Consider the following 15,475-nt stretch of genomic DNA (forward strand, 5'->3'; position numbering starts at 1 on the left):
ATTGAAAGGCGGTTTGCAGGCACGGTGTAGACCAGCTCGCGTGTGGTGATGATGCCCACCCGATACAGAGACTCGAGACAGTCAACATCGGGGTCTGTTGGGCATTCGGGATCAGAATCCTGCATGCCTTGTTGTATGCAGCGGACACGTCTGCGCTGCAGCTGGGATCGCTGGCTGTTGCTTAGTGGACTCGCCAACACTAGCCCTTCAGAGGGCTGCATAATGCTCAGGCTTTCCACATTGTAGACATCGCCTGCCTTTGGCTGGACATTGCCGCTTTAAATGGGCGGAACCACAATTTGGGCACATCATGACGCTGACTTCACTGCGTTCTGTGCGCCATCGCGCACGCGCAGTGCAGTCTGCCGACGTTCGCACATGCGCATCGGGGTCTTCGGCCTCGTTGTCCACCCGATCGTGGCGTGCATGTGTGGGGACCTGGGAAAAGCGTGCAAAACGGCCACTCTCCTCGATGCTCAGGCCTTGCACTTTTGCGATGGCCTGCACCCTTTCTGCCTCGTGGGAGGCCAGTTTTGCAGTTTCTGCCGCCCTGATGCGGGAGTAACGATTTCTGGCATGCTCATGGACGACGCACGTTTCAATGGCGATGGAGAGGGTCAACTGTTTGATTTTGAGTAGCTGCTCCCGCAGGGAGTTGGACTGGACCCCGAAAACGATCTGATCCCGGATCATGGAATCAGCTGCTGAATCATAATTACATGACTGCGCCAGGATGCGGAGATGGGTCAAGAAGGACTGAAAAGATTCATCCTTACCCTGAAGCCTCTGTTGGAAGATGTACCGTTCAAAGCTCTCATTCACCTCGACTTCGCAGTGGCTGTCGAATTTCAGCAGAACTGTCTTGAACTTTGTCCTTGTCTTCGCCATCGGCAAACGTGAGTGAGTTAAAGATGTGGATGGCGTGATCCCCTGCAGTCGACAGGAACAGCGCGATCTTCCTGGCATCCAATGCTGCCTCGAGGTTGGAGGCTTCGATATACAGGAGGAACTTCTGTTTGAAGACTTTCCAGTTGGCACCGAGGTTGCCAGAGATCCGGAGTTGCGGAGGGGGCTGGATCTTTTCCATGCTGCTGGATGTTTGCTTGCTGGTCGTTGCAGAGTCACTCAAGGTAGGTTTGTGAGAGTTAATAGTTCCCTGGTACCATGATGTGTTATCTGAGTTGGTCTAACATCGACTGCAACTGGATGCAGTGAGACTCAAATCAGGCTTCTGACACAGGAGATGGTTCAACACTGTTTTATTGAACTCGCTTGTTGCTGTACATAATCTGCTGTGGGTTGACACTCTATTAATCTAAACTGATAACCTCAGACTGGCTTGACCAGACTAACTCTCTGTCACATGGAGAAGGTGCTCATGGCCTTGTGCACTCTAACTATCTATCTCTGTCGCTGTATCCAGTGAGAAGAGGCAGAGTCTTAATGCCTCGTGTGTTTTATAGTGGTAGTGTCCTGTCTGGTGATTGGTTGTTCTGTGTCGTGTGTGTTCATTGGTTATACTGTGTGTCAATCACTGCCTGTCTGCATCTCATTATATCCATGAGTGGATATTATGACATACCTCTCAGTCTCATGGCAGCACCTTCGGGTCTGCATGAGCTCCAGGCAAACCCTGTTCCAGAGACTCAACATCAGCTGGGTCCTGGGATCCAGCAGATCCCGACTGCTGTGCCAGTTGGACGTTCCTACCACCACCCGATGTGCATCAGCAACAGTGTGTTGCTCACCAGAATGTGTCCTAGAAGCCTGTCCACTACCGTTGCCCAACGAGGTGCGTGTCTGCGCTGGTGGAGGGTGGGGATGACAGCTGGGACGCATCAACAGTGGCTTCCTCGAGACTCTCCTCTGAGGTGTCCTCATGGGAGGCCGGCAGGGGGGACACCACTCCGGGTGGGCCGGCACCGTTGGCTGAGGATCCTGACAAAGAGTCATCAGACTTGAAACTCTTTTCTCTCCCAACAGATGCTGCCAGACTTGCTGAGATTTTCCAGCATTTTCTCTTTCGTTTCAGATTCCAGCATCCACAGTAATTTGCCTTTATTTTGGTCAATGGGAGAGATGGGTCATCCCGTATGACGTTAACAACCCACATGTGACAGTCCATCTGGGCGAGAGCCGGTGGATCCTTACCTCTGCACCGTAAGCCTTCCTCTACACTGGTGACAGATCATTCCTTGGCCACCCTCGGGACCTCCGGGGCCTGTTCCTCATAGCTGGTGAGGACTCTGATATCCGGCATCCCGCCGCCAATCTTGGTCCGCCCCCGTCTGTAATTGGCCAAATTCTCCTGTGGGGATCGTTAACCGCACATGTCGTTCATGGTGGGGGTGGGGGGTGACTCGGGCAATGGAGTAGTTTCGGCATGGCAGATGGGCCTTATGGGGGAGGGAGATGGGAGTATGCGGGGGGGGGGGTAAATGGGGAATATGGAGAGGGGAATGTGTGGGGGGATGTTGAGGAGTAGGTGGTATATGGGTGGCACTAGGAGGGCTGGAGCACGAAAGCTGCTGGGTGGTGGTGATGCCAGGGCATTCTCCTGGGGGGGGGGGGTGTTCGGGGGTCCGGTGCCAATCCACCTGTGCGTCCCGGTGGAGGTAATTGATCTTCTTACGGCACTAAGTTCCGGTCCTGTTGGTCACACTCACGCTCCCCGGTCATTGATCTCCTACGGCACTGTGAGGCTGGTCCTCCTGGTCAAACACCCCGAGCTGACAGCCGCTGCCACTTCCTCCCAGGCGGCACTGGCTGCCCTGTGGATGACCCTCGGGGAACAAGCATCCACTTCGTCCAATAATCTGCCCAGGTCGGCACCCCCCAAATTGTGGGGCTGGTCTTCTCGGAATCATGGCTGCGAGGTGAGTGGGATTGGCTGTTGCAGGAACGGTTATTTCTGCTGTCCCTTGTTAGGAGGGGGCTGGCAAGCGAGGTCCCAGCGAATTAACTGGCAGGACCATCATTTGTGACGTGAAGTCTGCAGGGCCTCTTTAAGTGGAACAATTAATGTTTTATTGCGGTGATGGCTTCGCTGGTCCGAGCGTTGGGAAGTGTGTAACAGTTTCCGCTCACTACTATAATTAGAAACCTTTTGACTAAATCGTGCCCACATAGTGAAAGGTTAAAAAAGTTCAGTTTGCTTCTCTCTCCTGTCTGTAACACTAATCATCCAGCCAGCTTTGTATGTGTGCAGCCATTTGCTCTTTTATTCTTTGACCATCAACTTTGCGGGCAGCACGGTAGCACAGTGGTTAGCACTGTGGCTTAACAGCTCCAGGGTTCCAGCTTCAATTCCCGGCTTGGGTCACTGTCTGTGCGGGACTCTGCATGTTCTCCCTGTGTCTGCGTGGGTTTCCTCCGGGTATTCCGGTTTTCTCCCACAAGTCCAGAAAGACATGCTGTTCGGTACTTTGGACATTCTGAATTCTCCCTCTGTTACACGAACAGGCCTTTGTTACTTAGGATGTAAACTCTCCTAGACATGGATACCTATTATTATTCCTTTCAAGATCTGCTGAAGCTTTGGGAATTTTATTATTTTGAATTAATGCTCTATATTAAGAAAAGCATTTTACTCCACTAAAATCCACTGTGTTTATTTTTACTTCTGAATAAACTGATTCCCTGAACTTCCTCAGAGTGGCAATCTCCAGTATATCACCCCTCTGGATGGACTTACCCATATTGAAATTGCAAAGCCCCTGCCCAACCTTCTTCCCTCAGGCTGGGTGAGGCAGGAGCAGCGAAACGCGCCCCTGGGTGCATCTGCGCAGAATAACCAGGCTTCAAAGAAAGACACGTCCCCTTTTTACAGCACTAATTGCCATGAAGGAGGTGTAAACAGGGACAATTTAAAGGGTTCAGACATAAGGGGAGAAACCCAGTGGAGTGTGAGGGAGACCCGGTGAGATGGGGGGAGTCAGAACTGCAGGGAGGGCTGGCTACATGGGGGCAGACTCAGAGCAACAGGAGAGACCCAGTTTCGGGGCGGCACAGTGGCGCAGTGGTTAGCACTGCTGCCCACGGTGCTGAGGACCCAGGTTCAATCCCCACCCCGGGTCACTCTCCCTGTGGAGTTTGCACATTTTCCCCATGTCTGCGTGGGTTTCACCCCCACAGGGGCTGGTTTAGCACAGGGCTAAAGAGCTGGCTTTTAAAGCAGACCAAGGCAGGCCAGCAGCGCGGGTTCAATTCCCGTACCAGCCTCCCCGAACAGGTGCCGGAATGTGGCGACTAGGGGCTTTTCACAGGAACTTCATTTGAAGCCGACTTCTGACAATAAGCGATTTTCATTTCATTTCATTTTCATTTCATCTCACAACTCATAGATGTGCAGGGTAGGTGGATTGGCCACATTAAATTGCCCCTTAATTGGAAAATAATAATTTGATGCTCTAAATTTATTTTATAAAAAGGAGAGAGACAGTTTGGGGGGTGTTGGAACGCGTGAGGAGGGGGCGGGTTGGAAGGTTATACCAGGAAAGGGGGTGTCGGACCGTCAGAGTGGGGATGCGGCGGGCGAGGTGGCCGGTCGGACTGGGCGAAGGGGGGTGCGGCGGGAAGGGGGGGATCAACTGAGAGGGGGGAAGTGGTCAGACCAGGAGAGAGAGGGGGTTGGACTGGGAGAGAGAGGGGCCGGACTAGGAGAGAGAGGGGTCGGACTGGGAGAGAGAGGGGGGTCGGACTGGGAGAGAGGGGCCGGACAGGGAGAGAGAGGGGTTGGACCAGGAGAGAGGGGTCGGACTGGGAGAGAGAGGGGTCGGACCAGGAGAGAGAAGGGTCGGACCAGGAGAGAGAGGGGTCGGACCGGGAGAGTGAGGGGTCGGACCAGGAGAGAGGGGGGTCGGACCAGGAGAGAGGGGGGTCGGACCAGGAGAGAGAGGGGTCGGACCAGGAGAGAGGGGGGTCGGACCAGGAGAGAGAGGGGTCGGACAGGGAGAGAGAGGGGTCGGACCAGGAGAGAGGGGGGTCGGACCATGAGAGAGGGGGGTCGGACCAGGAGAGAGAGGGGTCGGACCAGGAGAGAGAGGGGTCGGACCAGGAGAGAGAGGGGTCGGACAGGGAGAGAGAGGGGTCGGACCAGGAGAGAGAGGGGTCGGACCAGGAGAGAGGGGGTTCGGACCAGGAGAGAGAGGGGCCGGACCAGGAGAGAGAGGGGTCGGACCAGGAGAGAGAGGGGTCAGACCAGGAGAGAGAGGGGTCGGACCAGGAGAGAGAGGGGTCGGACCGGGAGAGAGAGGGGTCGGACTGGGAGAGAGAGGGGTCGGACCGGGAGAGAGAGGGGCCGGACCAGGAGAGAGAGGGGTCGGACCAGGAGAGAGAGGGGCCGGACCAGGAGAGAGAGGGGTCGGACCAGGAGAGAGAGGGGTCGGACCGAGAGAGAGAGGGGTCGGACGGGGAGAGAGGGGGGTCGGACCAGGAGAGAGAGGGGTCGGACCAGGAGAGAGAGGGGTCGGACCAGGAGAGAGAGGTGTCGGACCGGGAGAGAGAGGGGTCGGACCGGGAGAGAGAGGGGTCGGACTGGGAGAGAGAGGGGTCGGACCTGGAGAGAGAGGGGTCGAACCAGGAGAGAGAGGGGTCGGACCAGGAGAGAGAGGGGTCGGACCAGGAGAGAGAGGGGCCGGACCAGGAGAGAGAGGGGTCGGACCAGGAGAGAGAGGGGCCGGACAGGGAGAGAGAGGTGCCGGACCAGGAGAGAGAGGGGTCGGACCAGGAGAGAGAGGGGTCGGACCAGGAGAGAGAGGTGTCGGACTGGGAGAGAGAGGGGTCGGACCAGGAGAGAGAGGGGTCGGACCAGGAGAAAGGGGGCCCGTCTGGGAGAGAGAGGGGTCGGACTGGGAGAGAAAGGGGCCGGACCAGGAGAGAGAGGGGCCGGACCAGGAGAGAGAGGGGTCAGACTGGGAGAGAGAGGGGTCGGACCAGGAGAGAGAGGGGTCAGACTGGGAGAGAGAGGGGTCGGACTGGGAGAGAGAGGCGTCGGACCAGGAGAGAGAGGGGTCAGACTGGGAGAGAGAGGGGTCGGACTGGGAGAGAGAGGGGTCGGACCAGGAGAGAGAGGGGTCGGACCAGGAGAGAGAGGGGCCGGACTGGGAGAGAGGGGTCGGACTGGGAGAGAGAGGGGTCGGACCAGGAGAGAGAGGGGTCGGACCAGGAGAGAGAGGGGTTGTGGCGCTAACAATTATACTCAAAGCCGAGAGACTAGTACAATAGAGGCTTTATTGCTGTACGATGTTGTCCCTCCATCTGCAACAGTAGACTAAGGGTCTGAGCAGCTCTCATACATTTATACATAAGCTCCCTGTGGGCGGAGCTAGCCGGCAGGGGCTGACCGGAGGAACCTGTATTACAGGTACAGGCATACATCCCCCTACTGCAGTACACATAACTACAGTGGTTATCTCACCACAGGGGTCGGACCAGGAGAGAGAGGGGTCGGACTGGGAGAGAGAGAGGGGTCGGACCAGGAGAGAGAGGGGTCGGACCTGGAGAGAGAGGGGTCGGACTGGGAGAGAGAGGGGTCGGACTGGGAGAGAGAGGGGTCGGACGGGGAGAGAGGGGGGTTGGACCAGGAGAGAGAGGGGTCGGACCGGGAGAGAGAGGGGTCGGACTGGGAGAGAGAGGGGTCGGACTGGGAGAGAGAGGGGTCGGACCTGGAGAGAGAGGGGTCGGACCAGGAGAGAGAGGTGTCGGACCAGGAGAGAGAGTGGTCGGACCAGGAGAGAGAGGGGCCGGACCAGGAGAGAGAGGGGTCGGACCAGGAGAGAGAGGGGTCGGACTGGGAGAGAGAGAAGGGTCGGACCAGGAGAGAGAGGGGTCGGACCTGGAGAGAGAGGGGTCGGACTGGGAGAGAGAGGGGTCGGACTGGGAGAGAGAGGGGTCGGACCTGGAGAGAGAGGGGTCGGACTGGGAGAGAGAGGGGCCGGACCAGGAGAGAGAGGGGTCGGACCAGGAGAGAGGGGGGTCGGACCAGGAGAGAGAGGGGTCGGACCAGGAGAGAGAGGGGTCGGACCAGGAGAGAGAGGGGTCGGACCAGGAGAGAGAGGGGTCGGACCGGGAGAGAGAGGGGTCGGACTGGGAGAGAGAGGGGTCGGACAGGGAGAGAGAGGTGTCGGACCAGGAGAGAGAGCGGTCGGACTGGGAGAGAGAGGGGTCGGACCGGGAGAGAGAGGGGCCGGACCGGGAGAGAGAGGGGCCTGACCAGGAGAGAGAGGGGTCGGACCAGGAGAGAGAGGGGCCGGACCAGGAGAGAGAGGGGTCGGACCAGGAGAGAGAGGGGGGTCGGACCAGGAGAGAGAGGGGGGTCGGACCAGGAGAGAGAGGGGACGGACCAGGAGAGAGAGGGGTCGGACTGGGAGAGAGAGGGGTCGGACCAGGAGAGAGAGGGGACGGACCAGGAGAGAGAGGGGTCGGACCAGGAGAGAGAGGGGCCGGACCAGGAGAGAGAGGGGTCGGACTGGGAGAGAGAGGGGTCGGACTGGGAGAGAGAGGGGTCGGACCAGGAGAGAGAGGGGTCGGACTGGGAGAGAGAGGGGTCGGATCAGGAGAGAGAGGGGTCGGACCAGGAGAGAGAGGGGCCGGACCAGGAGAGAGAGGGGTCGGACTGGGAGAGAGAGGGGTCGGACCAGGAGAGAGAGGGGTCGGACCAGGAGAGAGAGGGGTCGGACCAGGAGAGAGAGGGGTCGGACCAGGGAGAGAGAGGGGTCGGACTGGGAGAGAGCGGGGTCGGACCAGGAGAGAGAGGGGCCGGACTGGGTGTGGTAGTCACCACTGTTGTATTGTGTATACTGCATACGAGGGTATTACGGTAAGGACCCTGTACTACAGGTATGGGGGTAGATCCCTGCCTGCTGGCTCCGCCCAGTAGGCGGAGTATAAATGTGTGGGCTCTCCGAGCTGCAGCCATTTCGGCAGCAGCTGTGGGAGGCTCCACATCTCTGCGTAATAAAGCCTCGATTACACTCTACTCTCATCTCATCGTTATTGATAGTGCATCAATTTATTACGCAGAGATTTTAAAACGATGGATCTCCGTATCAAGCCTGATCGCCTGCAGCTGCACCCTCAAGCAGACAACGCCAAGTCAGCCTTCGCACATTGGCTAGCTTGCTTCGAGGCATACATAGGATCTGCGACAGAACCACCCTCAGAGGCACAGAAGCTCCAGATCCTCTACACGCGCCTGAGCTCGGAAATCTTCTCCCTCATCCGGGACGCGCTGACATACGCTGAGGCCATAGCAGTACTGAAGGAGAACTTACACAGCAGACCAACAAAATCTACGCCAGGCATCTCCTCTCCACGTGGCATCAACTCCCCGGTTAGTCTGTGGAAGGTTTCTGACGTGCCCTGCAACTCCTAGTGAGAGACTGCGATTGTTTCAGCCGCTGAACATTCTGACCTGCTACTTAGATGCATTCGTTACAGGCATAGGGTTGGCCTACATCCGCCAGCGACTCTTAGAAGGGGCTACCCTCTACCTCACGGCGACCAAGAAACTAGCGATCTCGCTCACAGGCGCCTCACGCAATATACAGGAGTATGCCCCCAACCACATGGCCCAGCCCTTCTGGGCATCGTGGACCCTGCCAGCGAACACCCTATCATGCACCTCACCAGTGACCTCCCCCAGCCAACCCCAGGCCTGCGCCGCGCGGCAGCCAAACAACTCCGGGGGACCCAAGTGCTACTTCTGCGGACAGTCAAAACACCCCCGGCAATGCTTCCCAGCACGGAGCACGCTCTGCAAGGCCTGCGGTAAGAAAGGATATTTTTCTGCTGTGTGCCAGGACCACTCAGTTGCCGCTGTTTCCCCGGCACCCCCCATGTGCGACCCGCAGGCGCCGGCACCTTCCTCGCCTCAGACCTCGTGCGGCCCATGGGCGCCGCCATCTTCCTCGTCTCAGACCATGTGCGGCCTGTGGGTGCTGCCATCTTGCTCGCCTCAGTACCCCTGCTTGTCGGACCCCTCATTGGGCTGCTCATTGCCTGCAACCACCGCCGACCAGCCACGTATGGCCTCCGTCACCATCAACCAGTCACGACCGCACAACCTTGCGACTGCTTCGACGACAGTGAAGGTCGACGGGCACAGGATATCCTGCCTTCTGGACTCCGGGAGTACTGAGAGCTTCATGCACCCCGATACAGTAAGGCGCTGCTCCCTCACGGTACACCCCATTAACCAGAGAATCCCCCTGGCCTCCGGATCCCATGCCGTGGAGATCCGTGGGTACTGCACCGCCACCCTCACATCCAGGGCGTAGAGTTGAGCGGCTTCCGGCTCTAAGTCCTACCTAACCTCTGCACTGCCTTGCTACTTGGCCTGGACTTCCAGTGCAACCTCCAGAGCCTAACCCTGAAATTCAGCGGGCCCCTACAACCCCTTACTGTCTACGGCCTCACGACCCTCAAGGTCGACCCACCTTCTCTGTTTGCGAACCTCACACCGGATTTCAAACCCGTCGCCACCAGGAGCAGACGGTACAGTGCCCAGGACAGGGCCTTCATCAGGTCGGAGGTCCAGCGGCTGCTACGGGAAGGTATTATCGAGGCCAGCAACAGCCCCTGGAGAGCCCAAGTGGTAGTGGTGAAAACTGGGGAGAAAAACAGGATGTTCGTTGACTACAGGCAGACCATCAATAGGTACACACAGCTCAATGCGTACACCCTCCCACGCATATCTGATATGGTCAATCAGATTGCACAGTACCGGGTCTTCTCTACAGTGGACCTGAAACCTGCCTACCGCCAGCTCCCCATTCGTAAGGCGGACCGCCAGTACACCGCATTTGAAGCGGACGGCCGCCTTTACTATTTCCTTAAGGTTCCGTTCGGCGTCACTAACGGGGTCTCGGTTTTCCAACGGGAGATGGACCGAATGGTTGACCGGTACGGACTGCAGGCCACTTTCCCATACCTGGATAACGTCACCATCTGTGGCCACAACCAGCAGGACCACGTCGCTAACCTTTCCAAATTCCTCCACATTGCCAAACTCCTCAACCTTACCTACAACAAGGAGAAATGTGTGTTCAGCACGGACCGATTAGCCATCCTCGGCTATGTGGTTCAGAACGGAGTTCTAGGGCCCGACCCCGATCGCATGCGCCCCCTCATGGAATGCCCCTTCCCCCACTGCCCCAAAGCCCTCAAACGATGCCTGGGGCTCTTCTTGTACTACGCCCAGTGCTTGAAAACGTACGTGTAAGTGGAGAGTTCGATCCTCCACCTCAAGATTTTATCATTTTTGATTTAGCCCCGTTGTGCGTTATCAAACATGAAGGCTACCGACCGTTGGTCGGTAACAAGGATGAACCTCCTCACAGCTAGGTAGTGCCTCCAGTGCCGCACGGCCTCCATAATGGCTTGTGCCTCCTTTTCGACTGCAGAGTGCCGAATCTTGGAGGCGGTGAGGGTCCAGGAGAAGAATGCTACTGGCCTGCCTGCCTGGTTGAGGGTAGCAGCCAGGGCGATGTCTGACGCATCGCTCTCTACCTGGAAAGGGATAGTTTCGCCCACTGCATGCATAGCGGCCTTGATGATGTCGGCCTTGATGCAACTGAAGGCCGACCGGGCCTCAGCCGTCAGGGGAAATGTTGTGGTCTTTATGAGTGGGTGGGCTTTGTCCGCACATCTGGGGACCCACTGGGCATAATAGGAGAAAAGCCCCAAGCATCGTTTGAGGGCCTTGAGGCTACGGGGGAGGGGAAGTTCCTTAAGGCGCCGCATGCGGTCGGGGTCAGGACCAAGGACCTGCTAACTCTTTCGGAGTAACTATTAGGGTAAAACTGGGCAGAATCATCCAAAGTTAATGACAGGGTACAGGCGGCCACCCTGTACCCCGGCCTGGGAAGGAGGCTGCTGCCATTCGCCGTGCCTGGGTACAGGTGGCAGAGGCAGTCAGTGCCACCAACAACACCGTCTGGCTGGGCCAGCCGTGCAGGAAGAAACTGCACGACCTCCTCAGGGCAGCAAGGGTGAATAGGCAGCACTGTGCTCGGCATAAAGACAGTTTGTCATTTTACTTTAAAATGTTTGTGGTATTGAACAGTGGCCAAACTGCTTATTCATCCTCATGGGCGGCACGGTAACACAGTGGTTAGCACTGTTGCTTCACAGCTTCAGGGTCCCAGGTTCAATTCCTGCTTGGGTCACTGTCTGTGTGGAGTCTGCACGTTCTCCCTGTGTCTGCGTGGGTTTCCTCCAGATGCTCCGGTTTCCTCCCAAAAGTCCCGAAAGATGTGCAGGTTAGGTGATTTGGACATTCTGAATTATCCCTCTGTGTACCCGAACAGGTGCCGGAATGTGGCGACTAGGAGATTTTCACAGTAACTTAATTGCAGTGTTAATGTAAGCCTACTACTTGTGACAATAAAAGATTATTATTATATCCAAAAGAATGGGTAAGTTAACTGATGAATTTGACTTGCCGATTTCTGGAGATACCACATCGCCTGAAAAAGTTGGACAAGAAGTGGACTCTGAAATGGCAATGGAACTGCAGGATATTGTTGATTTTGCTGTTGAAATGAGGGATGAAACCTACCCTGAAAACATTGCCTGATGGCCAAAATCTGTTCCACTTGATATGATAAAATATGCTGTACAAAATAAACCAGAAAACATAGGTAATATGGAAAATTTGAGAAAAGAGTTCGAGGCTGGAGGCTGAAAGCAGGTTAGAAATCTTCAGAAGACCCATTTTCTGAGAGCACAGAGAAATGGGATGACAGAAATTAGGAATTGGTTGATTTTTTTCAGAAACCTCCAAGGCAGTCTACTGTGATATTTGCAAATTAATCCTCAGAAAAGGAAAACAAACATTCGTCGAGGCATACTCGAACTGGAAAAATCTTGGAAGAAATATTGCTGTTCATAAAACTTCCAAAGTTCATAAAATAATAATCTTGGTAATAATAATCATTATTGTAGTCACAAGTAGGCTTACATTTAAAAAAAAGTTAGAGTACCCAATTCATTTTTTCCAATTAAGGGGCAATTTAGCGTGGCCAATCCACCTACCCTGCACATCTTTGGGTTGTGGGGGCAAAACCCACACAGACATGGGGAGAATGTGCAAACTCCACACGGACAGTGACCCAGAGCCGGGATCGAACCTGGGACCTCGGCGCCATGAGGCAGCAGGGCTAATCCACTGCGCCACCGTGCTGCCCTACAAGTAGGCTTACATTAACACTGTAATGAAGATTCTGTGAAAATCCCCTGGTTACCACACTCTGGCGCCTGTTCGGGTACACTGGGAGAATTCAGAATGTCCAATTCACCTAACAAGCACGTCTTTCGGGACTTGTTGGAGGAAACCAGAGCTCCCGGAGGAAACCCACACAGACACGGGTAAAATGTGCAGACTCCACACAGACAGTGATCCACGCTGGGAATCAAACCCGGGTCCCTGCCGCTGTGAAGCAACAGTGTTAACCACTGTGCAACCGTGCCACCCCTATAAAGTTATGTATGCAATTGTTCAAAGATATAAATTATCTGGAAAAATGGATTCAGTGTTATCGACTCAGTTTGAAAAGGAGTGCTCCGATTGGAGTAAAGTGCTGAGCCATGTTGTTTTCCTTAGTGTGTTGTTATGTTAATTGGAGTAACTGTTATAACCTGCCTGCTTACCATTGGCTGGGGACTAATGACAATCCCACAATCCTGTGGGAGTATGAGCTTCCCCAATGAGGGGGGCAGAGAAAACATTAGCAGAGTCCCTGCATAAATAAAGCTGGCCAGTTTGGAACCAGCAGAGAGAGGAGTTAGCTGCAAGGGAAGTTGCTGCTGTTGTATATATATGTTATTGTAAATAAATGTTATTTCTTTGTATCCTGAAGACTCGTGCTGGATTCTTCGTGGCCCTCACAAAAGTAACATAAGCCGCTATTTGGTGTAGGCATTGCTGAAGGATACTCCAGACCTTGAGGTAAGTTGAGCGATTAACAAAGCTCCTAATTGAGTTCTACACTCTACTAATCTGACTCTAGTAACACAATATACTCTACTAACTATATCAGCTTGCTCTAGACCACGTGCTGTGGTGTGACGGTGCTGTTAACCACACACATCTTGCTCTTTAGGTTTCTGCCGGTGGAAGGGACAGGGCCTGTGTGCCTTGTCCTTTTATAGTGGTCGTGTGGTGCCCTCTTGTGGTGATGCCGCCGCTGGGTGTCCTGATTACCCATTGGTTGTGTCCTGTTCTGATGACCCATTGGTTACGTGTCTGCATATCATTACACTTGGGACTACCTCAAAGAAGACATGATGAGGGATCTTCCGGTGGCGGCATGTAGGAGGAGGTCGCACGTTGGAGGGCTCCTCTCGAGGCTTGATTTTTTTAACTTAATGCCCGGTCCTAGGGGCAATTTTTGGTTAAATATTTGCAGGACGACATAAGGAAGAAAGATGTCCAAAATCTAAAGGAAAGTGTTCTTGAAAATACAGAAAAATGTGTCATTTGAAACATGGAAGTCTGGCAATATCTGGTCTGAGAGGATACAGGGAAAGATCCCACAAATGGTTAATAGCAGCTGCAAAGAGCAGGATTATAAAATGCAGATTCCTTCTCACAAGCAGGCTTAGCAAACACACAGGTTTCATGTAATAAGCTAAAACAATGGCTCACACCTTCATTGAATGTAACTATCTTAGGAAGTTTCTGGAAAAGCATGGATGAGAGTTTCAATTGAATTAAGTGACGAATGTTTAAAACAGGCAGGTCTTTCAAGTCATAACCAAGTAAAATTTTAGCATACAGTTAAAAGCAAAGGTTTCACACCTTCATTGAAATTAACTCTCTTAGTAAACAGCTGGAAAGGATGGATGATGCTCAGGCGAATTTGGTGTCAATTCTAAGTGTGAAATTCTACTAACATCAAGTCAATTAAAGAAAATTGGAGACAACCTGTCTACCAGAAACATAATTTAAAGTCAAAATCAAAGGCAAAGTTATGAGCTGGGGACAATTGGAAAATTAAATTATTCAAATGTCAAAAATTAAAAGTAACATCTATTGAAACCAAAGCATCTTGGAACATCACAAAGGACAATGTAATCAGATCTGAGAGGTGAGGCCATGCCCAAAATGAATACTTAGTTGTAATAGAATGTTTAGATCAAATATACTTTTTAAAAATCAAAGTGAAATAAGTTAATTTACAATAAGGCTCTAAAAACTTAATAATTGGTAGCAAGAGAATATAAACCTCGGGAGCAGAAGCAGACCAGCAACAGGAGAGAAGGGGAGGAGAACTCGGAGAGGAGAGAAGCACAGCTCTCACAGCTCGGTCATGGAAAAGACAAGACAAGCAGCCGAGCTTAAACAGCTATACATCTAAGGAAGACTAGAATTTAAACAGGAGTCAGCTGAGAGATAGCCAGCTCTTATAGCTCAGTACATGGGATCGACAAGACACAGCAATGGAGCTTACCAGCAAATACATCTCAAGAAGACCAGACTTTAAAGAAGATTGATCGTCAAGGTGGGCCTGAAGGTCCCTTCAACCAACCAGCAGGACACCGAAGCAAGATCTTTTAACCTTTCTGTAAAGAAAGTGTTTGCAGCTTTTAAAAGAAAAAAATATAATAATAAAGTAACTTAACTTAACCTGAAAAAGTGGTTTATTCCTGAAAGTCTACTTTACTTACTTAGCAATGCAGGACCCAGGACATCGATGCTACTCAGTGGTAAGTAGATAAAATCTTCAGTGAAGGTATGGGTTATACCGGGGGATAACTTGAAAATATAGTTTGACCTGAATAGCACCCACCGAAGCCTGCATCGGAGTCAGGGAGTGAGAATCCCTGTTCACCATTTAGAATATCGACCCTTTTTTGGTATAGGGGGAATTCTAAGAATAGTGGTGAGGTTTTAAAATCAAAAGCTGCCGTGAAGAAGGGGGCTCATGAAGGTTCGCCGACAAGTGGAAGGATGGCGGAGGATGGGTCGCGGGGCAGATCCGCACTATTCATGGCAGAAAAGATGACCGAGGTAATGGTTGTGGAACTTGAAAAAGTTTGCAAAGCACATGGAGCTGATGAGGAAAGATGATGGTGGCAATGAAGGTGCTGGTGGAGGAGGTGATTTCCCCAGTGAAGGCGGCGGTATCAAAGACATCGGCCGAGGGCGGGAGCAGGGTGAGAAACTGAAGGGAATGGAAGAGGCTTTGCTGCAACGCAGTGATCAGCTTACCTCTATGGGTGAGGAGTTGCAGAGGGTGGTGGAGGCCAACAAGGGTCTATGAGCCAAAGTGGAGGACCTGGAAACAGATCTAGGCATCAAAATCTGAGGGTTGTGGGCCTGCCCGAAGGGGTGGAGGGCCAAGGCCGACAGAGTATTTTGCCAAGATATTGGCGGAGTTGTTGGGGAGGGGGAAGATCCCTCTCAGTACGAGCTGGATCGGGCTCATACAGTGTGGAGTTCCAAACCAAAGGCGAATGAGCCACCAAGAGC

Source organism: Scyliorhinus canicula, chromosome 1 (assembly GCF_902713615.1).
Source record: "Scyliorhinus canicula chromosome 1, sScyCan1.1, whole genome shotgun sequence".
Taxonomy (NCBI): domain Eukaryota; kingdom Metazoa; phylum Chordata; class Chondrichthyes; order Carcharhiniformes; family Scyliorhinidae; genus Scyliorhinus; species Scyliorhinus canicula.